Source organism: Physella acuta, unplaced genomic scaffold (assembly GCF_028476545.2).
Source record: "Physella acuta isolate Inbredline_101_S28 unplaced genomic scaffold, ASM2847654v3 ptg001377l, whole genome shotgun sequence".
Classification (NCBI taxonomy): Eukaryota; Metazoa; Mollusca; class Gastropoda; family Physidae; genus Physella; species Physella acuta.
This window is the reverse complement of record NW_026732892.1, coordinates 467,035-483,265: the sequence shown is the minus strand read 5'-3', so window position 1 is coordinate 483,265 and position 16,231 is coordinate 467,035. Positions and strand designations below refer to the sequence as shown.

At 42.9% G+C, this 16,231-nt stretch overlaps 1 protein-coding gene across 3 annotated transcripts in view; it reads left to right on the top strand.

The window, feature by feature from the left end:
- Positions 1-2,096: 2,096 nt before the first annotated feature.
- Positions 2,097-16,231, top strand: part of LOC131927138 (calpain-A) — a 29,002-nt gene continuing 14,867 nt past the window's right edge. The window contains exon 1 of one of the 3 annotated variants that reach the window (XM_059282853.1): positions 2,097-2,220. The gene's annotated coding sequence lies outside the window, so the exon portion shown is untranslated. Of the gene's footprint in view, positions 2,221-2,864; positions 3,121-16,231 lie in introns of those variants that run through there. The other 2 variants (XM_059282852.1, XM_059282854.1) reach the window with 2 other exon arrangements.

Sequence of the window (16,231 nt, the reverse complement as noted above, 5' to 3'; positions counted from 1 at the left end):
CCATATAGCAGTCTATTTTCTGAACTGTGTATATTTAAGTAATGTAGCTTAAAATTAACATTTTAATTTTTTCCTACCCCCCCCCCGCCACCCCCTCCCCCATTTACACTTTAATATTATTTTGTATCTCTTGTTTCAAATGTAACAATCAATTTAATTTATTGATTTTTTTTCTTGTTTTTATATTTTTTCGTCACTTTATTAAATGAGAGATTATGGAAGTTTAAGGTGTTTCTAACTCAACATGTAATTTGGATGAGGAAATTTTTCTACGTCTTACTACATGGTCTTCCTTTCCCAACTCTGACTTTAGCCCTTTAAAATTATAAGATACTCCAACCGTCTATAACTAATAGGATTTAATATGATGTGAAATAGTTCAGCCGTCTATAACTAATAGGATTTAATATGATGTGAAATAGTTCAGCCGTCTATAACTAATAGGATTTAATATGATGTGAAATAGTTCAGCCGTCTATAACTAATATAATTAAATTATAATGTGAAGTAGTTCAGCCGTCTATAACTAATATAAGCTTAGAATATAATGTGAAATAGTTCAGCCGTCTATAACTAATAGAATTAAATTATGATGTGAAATAGTTCAACCTTCCCTAAAAACAAATATGATTTCATTTGGTATAAGGAAGCCCAGCCTCCTATAACAACTTATCTTATAGATGTGCTGCGACTGCTTAGCCTCTATGTTATGTAGGTACACAATGCTACGCTCTACTGTAAACCATACAGGGAATGAGAAAAAAAGATTTACAAAACAAGAAATTCGTTTCTAAAAGTTTAATTAAAACTATTTGTAATATATACTTTAATAGAAAGACAATCAATTATTGTTTTACACCGAAATAAAACACCCGTTGGGAGTTAGTCAAAGTGTTGTGCGACAGGTTAAGTTTTATTGAAACACGCTACAGCCGAGGACGCAACATAACCTGTCTCTAACACAAAGCGCATTCACCGTGGAATATCACTTAATCCCTACCTCATTCACTCGAGCAAGTACTACTGGTATAGGATGTTTTATTGTATGTATAATGATACCTTAGATCTTTCTACCTTAGACATAGGTAAGCCGTACTTTTTTATTGGTGTATAAAAATCTGTTCGAAAAGCTAATCAACGACTTGAGTAACGGCACGAAGGCTCCTATACGGGTTAATTAGTTGATAGCTAGCCACGTGAGTATGGGACGGAGTGGTATAGCGGTAGAGAGCTGGACTGCTAACCCGTAAGTCTCGAGTTCGAATCCCGGTTCAAGCCAGTAGACCGTCCCTGAGTCCACCCAACTCTGATAGGTACCTAACTCACGTTAGGGAGAGTAAAGGCGGCTGGGCATAGTGCTGACCACACTATCTCTTCATATGTCGAGGTCACAGAAACAAGTGAACTCTACTTCACTTGCCCCATAGACCGCCATGTTTGAAAGAGAAACTTTACTTTACTTATAGCCACATGAATGTCTGGTACATTGGCTTTAACATAGGTCACGTGTACTCACGTGGCACCTTAAGGTTACCGCGACAAAACAGCCCCAAGAAAACGGCCCGACAAATAGGATCCCACCAAAAGGCCTCAACAGTATGGAAGCCGACAATTCAGTCACAAATACTAAGAAACACTTTGTTAAGAACTTAATTGTCGTCCTTAATTACAGGAGCCTTAATGAAGGGTACCTTTTTGACAGGAGCCTTATTGAAGTGGTACCTTTGTTTGCAGGTTTTCTTTAGCAGCTTATTTGACGGGAGTGTAAGTGCCTGTGTGTATGTATGCACGTGTGCATTTGTATGTGCCGGTGTGTATACGTATGTATATGTATTTTCCTGTGTGTATGCATTTTACTGTGGGTATACGTGTGTGCATGTATTTTCTTGTGCGTATGTATTTTACTGTGTGTATACGTGTGTGTATGTATTTTACTGGGCTGATTATAAAAGATAAGGGGAAGCATATTGTTAAATGGGGTGTAAGGGCATTAAAGCGTATCAGGTGGCATTGAAAAATTAAAAACAGAACCAGATAAGAATCAAATAACTGGCGGGGCGGGCTGGGACGATCTTGTAAGGGAGAGAACCGAGTATTGAAAGGCCGTCAAACGAGTGTCGTAGGACGGTGTGTTTTGATCGATTGAAACACGGATGTCTGCCGGTATGTGCTCCACGTTCTGACGCTGAACGACAAACGTAAACACAACTGCCGGACACGGTAGGTTTTTTTTATACTGTTTGTGGTTAGTACACCCCCTTCAAATCACAGCAGCCTAAGGTAAATGTTTATTTAATTTTTTGATTTAGCCTTTATACTAATTATTTAAAAAAAAAATTGTGTATTTGGATGATATTTAGAATCGACCCTTTGAATCCCGGACAGATCGTCTCCCCGGCGTGGCCTCAGCCAACCGGCGGGCTCGTTGCATTGAGTTAAATATAAACTCAAAACAATAATATAAACAATCGAAAAGTGAGGGTTTTAAATGCAAGTTTTTTTTTTTTTTTAAATATTTTGTCTGCTTGTTTTTTTTTTTTTAATGAATCAGTCTGATTAGGTAGCCTATAAAGACCTAAACACAAAGATATTTTAAAACAGACCAAAAAATTGTCATCTTTGTTTTAAAATAGACATCCTGGATTAAAGTAGGTCAACCGTTTAAGTTAACTTTGTAAACCCGTTGCTAAAAATACTAACGGTGCTGGTCAGCTCTTTATAAATAACGTGATGATGTCACGTGCCAGCCGTAATCAATGATCATGAGGACTGTGTCGGCCTGCTCTAAAAATAAACCCGCTAAGTACCGCGGGAAAGCTGAAGTGCTTGTGGCAGCAGGGAGGTGTGTTGGGGACGCGTGTTCACTGGTGTGTGAACGAAATCAACCAAGTGTGACAAATTTTGGGCTGGCGGTGCGCGGGATAGTTGTGACCTCAGATGACACAATTCAGGACGTGTACGACTGAGATGTCACTGGCTGCCTGTCATGTCATTTAACTGACATCAACCAGCAGTTTAACAGGAAATAACATCAGCTATCATTCGCTTCCTAGCCTTTGTTGAACCAACTCGACGTTGTGCTGACTAGATCGCACTCTAGTCGTTAGCGAATGGAATCAGGTAGGACTATTACCTATTTTTTAATCTTGTAAAAAAAAACTAGTATCATCCTGAGATTAAGCTTAACATAATCCCCTTAAACTGTTGACATATTGATTAGGCTGAAGACAGCTAGCCTGATATAAATTACGTTTCGGACGGCAGTAGGCGAAAAATTAAATAATAAATGTACTCATTAGCATTAGTTAGATACAATGTGTCATTTATTTTGAGTCGACAAACCACACCCCTAATCCTAATCATTAGATTAACCTTAAGCCATCGCTTGATTAGCTTTCAATGTACGTTGTTTATATTTTTATTTGGAGCGGATGTGGACTCTATCAGACAGCTATAGGTGGGTCAATACAAGTCTAGGGCACAACTCTGTACCGCAACATCACACAACTCTGTACCGCAACATCACACAACTCTGTACCGCAACATCACACAACTCTGTACCACAACATCACACAACTCTGTACCGCAACATCACACAACTCTGTACCGCAACATCACACAACTCTGTACCACAACATCACACAACTCTGTACCACAACATCACACAACTCTGTACCGCAACATCACACAACTCTGTACCGCAACATCACACAACTCTGTACCACAACATCACACAACTCTGTACCACAACATCACACAACTCTGTACCGCAACATCACACAACTCTGTACCACAACATCACACAACTCTGTACCACAACATCACACAACTCTGTACCGCAACATCACACAACTCTGTACCGCAAACATCACACAACTCTGTACCGCAACATCACACAACTCTGTACCGCAACATCACACAACTCTGTACCGCAACATCACACAACTCTGTACCGCAACATCACACAACTCTGTACCGCAACATCACACAACTCTGTACCGCAACATCACACAACTCTGTACCGCAACATCACACAACTCTGTACCGCAACATCACACAACTCTGTACCGCAACATCACACAACTCTGTACCGCAACATCACACAACTCTGTACCGCAACATGCCGGCGTTTCTAGGTCACTTTTTGTTGACAGGAAACTTGATTTTACGTCATGTTTCGCTTTTTTATCTTTTACCCGTCCCCCTCCACCCCCCTCCACCGTCTCATTTTTTTTGTGTGTGAACATTTGGTCTTAAAATTTGTTTTAACTTTGAACGCTTTGACTTTCTTCTCATTTTGAACTCCAATTGGATTTTGCACATAAATCATATTAGAGTCTTCCTACCCAACCGTACGATATATGTTATTACTACAGTATAGGCCACCGTCGGCCAAATACTAAACGGTAACGTTTCTAGACCTAACCCACCATCGCCATTCCACCTCATACTCCTACACGATAGGCCTATAATTTTTTTTTTTTTTTAAATTCATACTTTTTAGAAAGTCGAAAACACAATAAAGAAAAAGTTATACATAACGGAGATGATAGTTAAATCGATGGCAGTGTTACATAACATTGTTATACTTTATATACCACCCTGTCATATAATATGCAAATATACCACCCTCTCATGTAAACGATATGCCAACATACCCCCCCCCCCCAACCCTAATGTAACACAATATGCCAACATACCACCCCGAGATTCAACTCTATATGACTCTAACAATAAAACCCACCGTTAAGACACTTTTATTTTCAAGTTTACACTGACACGTCTTGTTTTATTTTCGTAAACCTGGGTCCCGAGTTCAAATCCAAGTTAGAAAACAACGAGCTAATTTGTACACGACGCTGTCTGTAATCTTGTAACAAACGTAGCCATTCGGTTTGTTACTTTGTTACAAGTTACTCACGTTTGTTACACAACAAATTGTGCTTGATGTAACTAATTGTAACTCCTGCCACAAGAACGGTAACTCTGGGTACGCCGTTGTTTTCCGGCACCACGCACCAAATGTATACATGTGTATGAGCCACACCGTGCACCAAATGTGTACATGTGTAGGAGCAACACCATGCACCAAATGTGTACATGTATAGGACGCCACACCATGCATCAAATGTGTACATGTGTAGGAGCAACACCATGCACCAAATGTGTACATGTATAGGACGCCACACCATGCATCAAATGTGTACATGTGTAGGACGCCACACCATGCACCATAATGTGTACATGTGTAGGACGCCACACCACGCACCAAATGTGTACATGTATAGGACGTCAACACCATGCACCAAATGTGTACATGTATAGGACGTCACACCATGCACCAAATGTGTACATGTATAGGACGTCACACCATGCACCAAATGTGTACATGTATAGGACGTCACACCATGCACCAAATGTGTACATGTATAGGACGTCACACCATGCACCAAATGTGTACATGTGTAGGACGCCACACCACGCACCAAATGTGTACATGTGTAGGACGCCACACCACGCACCAAATGTGTACATGTGTAGGACGCCACACCACGCACCAAATGTGTACATGTATAGGACGCCACACCATGCATCAAATGTGTACATGTGTAGGACGCCACACCATGCACCAAATGTGTACATGTGTAGGACGTCACACCGTGCACCAAATGTGTACATGAGTAGGACGCCACACCATGCACCAAATGTGTACATGTATAGGACGTCACACCATGCACCAAATGTGTACGCCACACCACGCACCAAATGTGTATATGTGTAGGACGCCACACCATGCACCAAATGTGTACATGTCTAGGACGTCACACCATGCACCAAATGTGTACATGTATAGGACGCCACACCATGCACCAAATGTGTACATGTGTAGGACGCCACACCACGCACCAAATGTGTATATGTCAAGGACATGTTTTTAAAATATAATACGTAGCTTAACTAATACTCTAAGTGTTGTTTACCGAGACAACTGCTGTCTGGTCATACAAGCAACAAGAATCACACACGTCATATATGGCTGTCTGGTCATACAAGCAACAAGAATCACACGTCATATATGGCTGTCTGGTCATACAAGCAACAAGAATCACACGTCACATATGGCTGTCTGGTCATACAAGCAACAAGAATCACACGTCACATATGGCTGTCTGGTCATACAAGCAACAAGAATCACACGTCACATATGGCTGTCTGGTCATACAAGCAACAAGAATCACACGTCACATATGGCTGTCTGGTCATACAAGCAACAAGAATCACACGTCACATATGGCTGTCTGGTCATACAAGCAACAAGAATCACACGTCACATATGGCTGTCTGGTCATACAAGCAACAAGAATCACACGTCACATATGGCTGTCTGGTCATACAAGCAACAAGAATCACACGTCATATATGGCTGTCTGGTCATACAAGCAACAAGAATCACACGTCACATATGGCTGTCCGGTCATACAAGCAACAAGAATCACACGTCACATATGGCTGTCTGGTCATACAAAGAATCACACGTCACATATGGCTGTCTGCATACAAGCAACAAGAATCACACGTCACATATGGCTGTCTGGTCATACAAGCAACAAGAATCAACACGTCCACATATGGCTGTCTGGTCATACAAGCAACAAGAATCACACGTCACATATGGCTGTCTGGTCATACAAAGAATCACACGTCACATATGGCTGTCTGGTCATACAAGCAACAAGAATCACACGTCACATATGGCGATGGCAAGGTTTAAACAAATCAATGTACAGGTCAACGTATGTCATTAGTGTGGGGGGGGGGGGATCAATTGCCAAGTTTTGTCATTAGTGTGGGGGTCAATGGCCAAGTTTTGTAATTCGTGTGGGGGTCTATGGCCAAGTTTTGTGATTCGTGTGGGAGTCAATGGCCAAGTTTTGTCATTAGTGTGGGGGTCAATGGCCAAGTTTTGTAATTCGTGTGGGGGTCAATGGCCAAGTTTTGTCATTAGTGTGGGGGTCAATGGCCAAGTTTTGTCATTAGTGTGGGGGGGCAATGGCCAAGTTTTGTCATTAGTGTGGGGTCAATAGCCAAGTTTTGTCAATAGTGTGCGTGGGGGGGGGGGGGGGGGGGGGAAGGGTCATTAGGTAATGATCATGTCGGTTAACATTATCAGCCAGCCGCTATTTTAAGAGTGTGAGTTCCGGGTCAATTTCTGGGTAATTAGCCTTCACCATCAGACGTGCTGAATGTCCTGGTCGAATTCTGGGTAATGAACCTGCTGACGTCATCGAGCCCTAATACTGCTGACCGTCTACAATCGATGTGCCATAGAGGAGTCAGGAGGAGTCAGGACATTCAACTTGACGAAATGCCATTGTGAAACCACAATCAAATTGTGATTGATTGGTCACGGTTTTAATTATGTTCGATCAGTGGCTCATACCGTGGCCTGTAATTACAGTTACTGTATTACGACATACCGTTGCATGGCATTCCCCCCCCCCCCCCCCCCCATCAGCTTGACCTTACGCCTCAGCAAATATTAGAATCAGGCAATCGGTTCGGTTGATGAATTTTCATACATATGTATTATATCAATTTTGTATTTCTGTATCAACTTTTCAGCGATTTCCGGTAACCGGAAGTGGGACTTATTCTACTTTCAATTTTTCAAAAGCCTATAACTTGATTACTGTTTTTTGATAGATGAATGAAATTTCACATGTCAAATTTTGAGTAATTTCCGTTGAACGGAAGTAGTTTTTATACAAAAAAAAACCCAATATGAATTTATAAAGTACTATTATTTGCACGATTATACAGATATTGTTTGCCGTTCACATGGTGCGCAAATCTTTTTTTCTACGAGATTCCATTCTATTTTTAAAAGTTTACGTAATTAAAAATGGACTAAAAATCATGTCTATATCATGTCTATATTCTGAGTTGCCATCCCCGTAGTGTTAAAGAAGAACCCCTTTTATTAACTGCTATCAATAAAAGGTGAGATCACTTTTTTCCCCCGCCTCAGACATGTAATTTACAGCGTCAGTTTGCCTTGCATGTTCGCTTTAGTATTTAGTTTTCATCATCGGCTTGTGAGGACTGATACAGACTTACAATAGTAATATTTCTTTCTTACATGTAGCCCGCTTTCATTAATTTAAGATGGTTTACTTATACATAGATCTAATACAAAACGTCTAACTGTAAAAAAAATAAAATAAATAAAATAAAAAACCGGTTTATTGAATTGAAAATTGCTTACTGAGCCTTACTGCTTTCGTTAGGATGTACTTTGTTCAACTGACGAATCTTAAAAAATTAAGTATTCAATACTGCTATCAGTTTTCTATTTCAACTAGATAAAAATAATAATTAAAATTTATATAAAAAAAGAAAAAAACTAGAATATTCATTAAAAAGTGCACACATTTTTAAAATTAAAATAAAACACTAACCCTGTTATTGCTTTTGTTTTTTTCTGTAGAATGTTTTGTTTTAGTGATGACTTTTGGTTGCGGATATTTTCCCTTGGTTTTTTTTTATTTTGAAATGGGAAAGAACTCATACAGAATATTTTAAAATATCAAACATTTATAATTGTAGATAATTTTTGTTTCGCATTATTATCAGTCTCTATCTCTATATACCACATCAAAGTAATCCCAGCATTCAGCAGTGTAGAGATCTCTCTATAGGCAACAGTTGTAAATTAATATTTCCTAATGTAACCACAGCCTACGACAGTGATTTCGAAATGTGTTCAAACCAGAGTTTCTGCCAGGCATCTCTTCGGGGGGGGGGGGGGGGGGGGGGGGGGGGGGCCGAGCCCCCCGAAATTTTTTTACCCGCCCCCCCCCCCCCCCGAACGAAATGAAATTTATATAATTTATATAGAAAATATATACTTTTAACAGTGACCGCCCCCCCCCCCCCCCGAAGAAAGTCTACCGCCCCCCCCCCCCCCGAAAATTTTAAGTGCCCCCCCCCCCGGAGAAAAAAGTCTGGAAGAAACACTGATTCAAACCTAAATTGGATGTTGCCTTTTTAATGGAATAGCCAGCTAAAATACTTACTTATACTTAATTTGCACCAAATTTGTTACGAACACATGCAGTTAATTAAGTACCTTTAGCACTATTTTTGCTACTCTTATGTTTTAAGTATGCATGCGAGTACTAAACTAAACCATCTGGATATATTTCACAAGACAGTACTTTGTCCAAAATAATTTTCACCTGACAAGCAATGTACTGGCCACACGCATATCTTTAACACAGAACGTAAAGCTTGGGCTTGAGTGTCCATAATTTGCTGCGATGTGGACCGTTTTTTACCAATTTTGTGACGTAAGTGTAGAGGGAGTGGGGGGGGGGGGGGCAGTGGTGATGCAGGGGACTTGAGTTGTGTAAAGTTTCTCGGTGGTTCGGCTTCAGACTTGGTTTTCACCAATCAAAATGTGTGTCGTTTATTTGATGGTGTTATTTGCTTAAATCCTTACACAGGCACTACACACAACTCTTACACATGACACTACACACAACTCTTACACATGGCTCTTACACATTGCACAACACACAACTCTTACACATGACACTACACACAACTCTTACACATGGCACTACACACAACTCTTACACATGACACTACACACAACTCTTACACATGGCACTACACACAACTCTTACACATGGCACTACACACAACTCTTACACATGGCACTACACACAACTCTTACACATGGCACTACACACAACTCTTACACATGGCACTACACACAACTCTTACACATGGCACTACACACAACTCTTACACATGGCACTACACACAACTCTTACACTACACACAACTCTTACACATGGCACTACACACAACTCTTACACATGGCACTACACACAACTCTTACACTACACACAACTCTTACACATGGTACTACACACAACTCTTACACATGGCACTACACACAACTCTTACACATGGCACTACACACAACTCTTACACTACACACAACTCTTACACATGGCACTACACACAACTCTTACACTACACACAACTCTTACACATGGCACTACACACAACTCTTACACATGGCACTACACACAACTCTTACACATGGCACTACACACAACTCTTACACATGGCACTACACACAACTCTTACACATGGCACTACACACAACTCTTACACATGGCACTACACACAACTCTTACACATGGCACTACACACAACTCTTACACATGGCACTACACACAACTCTTACACTACACACAACTCTTACACATGGCACTACACACAACTCTTACACATGGCACTACACACAACTCTTACACATGGCACTACACACAACTCTTACACATGGCACTACACACAACTCTTACACATGGCACTACACACAACTCTTACACATGGCACTACACACAACTCTTACACATGGCACTACACACAACTCTTACACATGGCACTACACACAACTCTTACACATGGCACTACACACAACTCTTACACATGGCACTACACACAACTCTTACACATGGCACTACACACAACTCTTACACATGGCACTACACACAACTCTTACACATGGCACTACACACAACTCTTACACATGGCACTACACACAACTCTTACACTACACACAACTCTTACACATGGCACTACACACAACTCTTACACATGGCACTACACACAACTCTTACACATGGCACTACACACAACTCTTACACATGGCACTACACACAACTCTTACACATGGCACTACACACAACTCTTACACATGGCACTACACACAACTCTTACACTTGGCACTACACACAACTCTTACACACGGCACTACACACAACTCTTACACATGGCACTACACACAACTCTTACACACGGCACTACACACAACTCTTACACATGGCACTACACACAACTCTTACACATGGCACTACACACAACTCTCTGGTTCATCTTGTGTTTCTCTCAACCCACCCATGCGCAAGGGTATCTACCCCTCTCCCACAATCCAAGTTTAGCTCTCACAAATACTTCCCTCCCCATCCCCCACCCGATAATCCAATTTCTACCCAATTTCCACCTCCGCTCCCCCCACCAATAACCCAACATTTAACCCATCCCCCCCCCCCCCCCCACCCACGTTACCCATCAGTGACTGATCCACCCACCCACAGAAAGATGCCTATCATGCCCTCTATGTGGCTGACGAACCCATGAAAGCAGATTTCACCGGGTGATGTTTTTGTATGCACCCCGACCCTCCCCCACACACCTTCAGCTAATAGTGTATGAAATGATGACTAAACATCATACAACTTCATAACTGGCTGAATATTTAATAAGTAATTTATTTATAATGTGTATAGGCGGGTTTGGGCTACACTTGATGTGTGGCGTGCCTGATGTCGTATGTTGGGCTACACTTGATGTGTAGCTTGCCTGATGTCATATGTTAGGCTACACTTGATGTGTAGCTTGTCTGATGTCATATGTTGGGCTACACATAGTTCGTGCCTGATATCATATGTTAGGCTACACTTGATGTGTAGCGTGCCTGATGTCATATGTTGGGCTACACTTGATGTGTAGCTAGGTTCGTGTCTGCTGTCATCCGTCGTGTCTCATAACTAGGCGAGTGCCAGAACATATTGGACCATGTTTGTGTCAGGTCAACGCTAGGGTAGCATCAGGTTCTAGACCATGATGTTTTAGATCGATGTTAGGCAAGTGATAGAATCAGACCATGATGTTGTTAAATTATTGTTGGTGATATGACAGAAAGGCCAACACACCCCCACCTCACACCCCCACCTCACATCCCCACCTCACACGCCCACCTCACACCCCCACCTCACAACTCACACCCCCACCTCACACCTCCACCTCACATCTCACACCCCCACCTCACACCCCCACCTCACACCCCCACCCCCACCTCACAACTCACACTCCCACCTTACAACCCCACCTCACAACTCACACCCCCACCTCACACCCCCACCTCACACCTCCACCTCACAACTCACACCACCACCTCACACCCCTACCTCACACCCCCACCTCACACCCCACCTCACACCTCCAACCAACAACTCACACCCCCACCTCACAACTCACACCCCATCTCACAACTCACACCCCCACCTCACAGCCCCACCTCCACCTCACACCCCCACCTCACAACCCCACCTTACAACCCCACCTTACAACCCCAACTTACAACCCCACCTCACACCCTCACCTCACACCCCCACCTCACAACTCACACCCCCACCTCACACTCCACCTTACAACCCCACCTTACAACCCCAACTTACAACCCCACCTCACACCCTCACCTCACACCCCCACCTCACACCCCCACCTCACACCTCACACCCCAACCTCACACCCCCACCTCACACTCCACCTCATAGCCCCACCTCACAACTCACACCCCCACCTCACACCCCCACCTCACACCCCCACCTCACACTCCACCTCATAGCCCCACCTCACAACTCACACCCCCACCTCACACCCCCACCTCACACCTCACACCCCCACCTCACAACTCACACCCCCACCTCACACCTCCACCTCACACCCCCACCTCACACCTCCACCTCACACCCCCACCTCACAACTCACACCCCCACCTCACAACTCACACCCCCACCTCACACCCCACCTCACACCCCCAACCAACAACTCACACCCCCACCTCACAGCTCACACCCCCACCTCACAACTCACACCCCCACCTCACAACTCACACCCCCACCTCACAACTCACACCCCCATCTCACAGCCCCACCTCTACCTCACACCCCCACCTCACACCCCCACCTCACACCCCCACCTTACAACCCCACCTTACAACCCCACCTTACAACCCCACCTCACACCCCCACCTCACACCCCCACCTCACACCCCCACCTCACACCCCCACCTCACACCCCCACCTCACACCCCCACCTCAAACCCCCACCTCACACCCCCACCTCACACCCCCACCTCACACCCCCACCTCACACCCCCACCTCACACCCCCACCTCACACCCCCACCTCACACCCCCACCTCACACCCCCACCTCACACCCCCACCTCACACCCCCACCTCACACCCCCACCTCACACCCCCCACCTCACACCTCACACCCCACCTCACACCTCACACCCCCACCTCACACACCCACCTCACACCCCCACCTCACACCTCACACCTCACACCCCCACCTCACACCTCACACCCCCACCTCACACCCCCACCTCACACCTCACACCTCACACCCCCACCCTACACCTCACACCTCACACCCCCACCTCACACACCCACCTCACACCCCCACCTCACACACCTCCACCTCTTCTTGTGTACCCTACACACAGCTGCTAGGTCGGTGCCTCACAACCAGCCGTTATTATATTAGTTGGGCGCATGCGCCAAAAATCGATTGTCTGTTAGGGCTCTAATAGGACGTGGGTAAAATTGCTCTAATAGGACGTGGGTAAAATTGCTCTAATAGGACGAGGGTAAAATTGCTCTAATAGGACGAGGGTAAAATTGCTCTAATAGGACGAGGGTAAAATTGCTTAATAGGACGAGGGTAAAATTGCTCTAATAGGACGAGGGTAAAATTGCTCTAATAGGACGAGGGTAAAATTGCTCTAATAGGAAGCGGGTAAAATTGCTCTAATTGTACTAAAGGCTGATATAACTTCATTTCATTTTACCCTAATCAGTCCACAGGTTCGCATAAGCAAACAAAATTTTCTTTACCTTAGGCCTCTTGATTTAGCCTAGCGACTACATGTAGGCCTAATTCCATTGACAAAACTCTCTGAGATCTACACTAGTCGCGGTTAAACTCAGGCGAGACAACCCAAACATCCAACTGATAAGATGCTGTACACAGTAAGACAACTGACAAATATTGAACTTAAACCACGATGATGACACAAGTCAGGAACACTTAACGAACAATGTTGGTTCACAACTCCACCCCACATGGACAGACACCTGTCCCCACACCTGTCCACTACACATGTCCCCACACCTGTCCACCTCACTGTATTGTAATGTTAACATGGCAATGTAAGGTTAACATGCGACAAGATTACATCATTACTAGACATACATATATATACATCCGCAACTTTTCAGGTTTTTAAAAAAATAGTTAAGTCATTCATTATTGTAGTTCAAATTGCTTTAGTATTTCATCTGCTCTGATAAGCTTACCAGTAAAGAAAATATGACGTCTTGTCTGTTTTACATATTATGTATGTAAACATGGGCTTGTATTTGATATCTAGACAGCCAAGTGTCTTGTCTGGCTGTGCAAATATTGCTGCAGCCATAAATTATTTCTCGCTCGAGTGAAGGAGATTAGACATTTCCTTACAGCCCCCCTTCTCCGCGCTACACTGGGTTTAGCCATATTAAGCGAGATAGTTTGCCCTACTCTCTTTACAGTGGTCTTTTAATTCACTTGTATCAGTCACTAGCCTGGGGGAGAGAGAGAGAGAGGGGGGGGGGGTCGTCCATTTTTTGTTGATGTTGGTGCAATTGCATTGTTCAAATACACTTAAGATCTATATTTACTTTTTTTTTAGAATTTTACAAGCGTTTATTTTTATTGCATTATTTTATCCGTTATCGGTAGTTCGACTGGTTTTTGTGAAGTTACCTAATGTAAAGGGCTACACATAAACCAACTAGACTTAAAGATTTTTATGATCAAATTATTTTATTAGTTACCTGTAGTAGGACTGGTTTTTGTGACGTCACCTAATGTAAACGGCTACACGTAAACCAACTAGACTAAAAGATTTTTATGATCAAATGGTTGTGGTAGATGTTTTTTGTCGCAATTAATTTAGTTAACAAACATTTAGCAGTAGGAGCATTATTTCGTTATAAGGCCAATTCCATTAACTGATACTCTCCAATTAAAATAAATTGAAATTCTAATTACTCTCAAAAGTGGGGAGGGGGAGAAGTAAAAAACAGAGTTTCTTCCAGGCATCACCCTTGAAGAAAGTCTACCGCCCCCCCCCCCCCCGAAAATTTCTAATGCCCCCCCCCCCCGGAGAAAAAAGTCTGGAAGAAACACTGGTAAAAAACAATAAATTTTCGCAGTCATCAGATTTTGACAGTGCCCGCATGAGATCTGTAGCTAAGCACTAACCTTGCTTGTGAAGTGATTTCTATTTTTAGATTCGATCAGATAAAAATCGCCGGTTTTGTTAGGGACCGGGTGATTGGAGAAATTCGACGTCTTTAATGATCCAGCCTTTCTTCAAAATTATTGCTAAAAGTTGCAATTATTAAGTAAAATAATATAGTGTGTGTGTGTGGGGGGGGGGTGTTTACTGTTATCGGGAAAAAAGTATTCATTCCAACGGTAGCTTAGAGACCCGATAGTAAACTTGGCTTTTGTTCCTGTAGCCATTACCCGACTGTCAAGTTTGAGAGTTTCCAGACCGTAGTTTTCTCCCTTACCTTAAGTAACATGGCTTAACTCCCCTACACAAAATGAGCGCTGCGCTACAGCTCTGTTAGTCAGGGGCAGATAACGCAAATGTGACACGACTCTCGTGTAGCTAAAGATAGATTTACAACCAATGTAAAAAAGTGTCTCGAAATTTCAGGGAATTGCCGTTGTCCGATAACAAAGAAAAAAAAATACCTATGTTACAAGTTAGCAAAAAAAAAGAAAAGGTAGATTATTGATGATGTCATTATCAATGTTAAATAATAGAAAGCGGAGATTAGGCCACAAAAAAAAAAAATATTAAAACATCCACTTCTTCCCTTCTTTCTTCCATTGTATCAATGTTTTTTTTTTCTTCAAGTCGACTAATTACAAAAACAATTTAAAATATCAGATACAGGGCTAGGGTAAAGGTTAAAGTTTGAGACACTAGTGAAAGTCTGAGGGGAGAGGTATATACAGCTTGTTTGGGGGTGGGGTTGCCTATCCAACCAGCTTACCACCTGATGAGAAATGGGGGGGGGGGGGGGGGAGGGATGTTGGTGTGGGATTGTGGGATTGTTTATAAATTTCCGGCGCGAATGAGTTAAAACAAAGTCACGTGGTCTCAGGTGCGTACACTTTCTCCTCTAATTTCACTCGCAGGTTAATTTAGACCCTGAGATTCCAAACGTAGACCGGCTAATTTTAGCCCAACAGTTTAATTGGGGGTGACGTGGCTAAATTCGGAGATCTGCACGTGACTAGTAA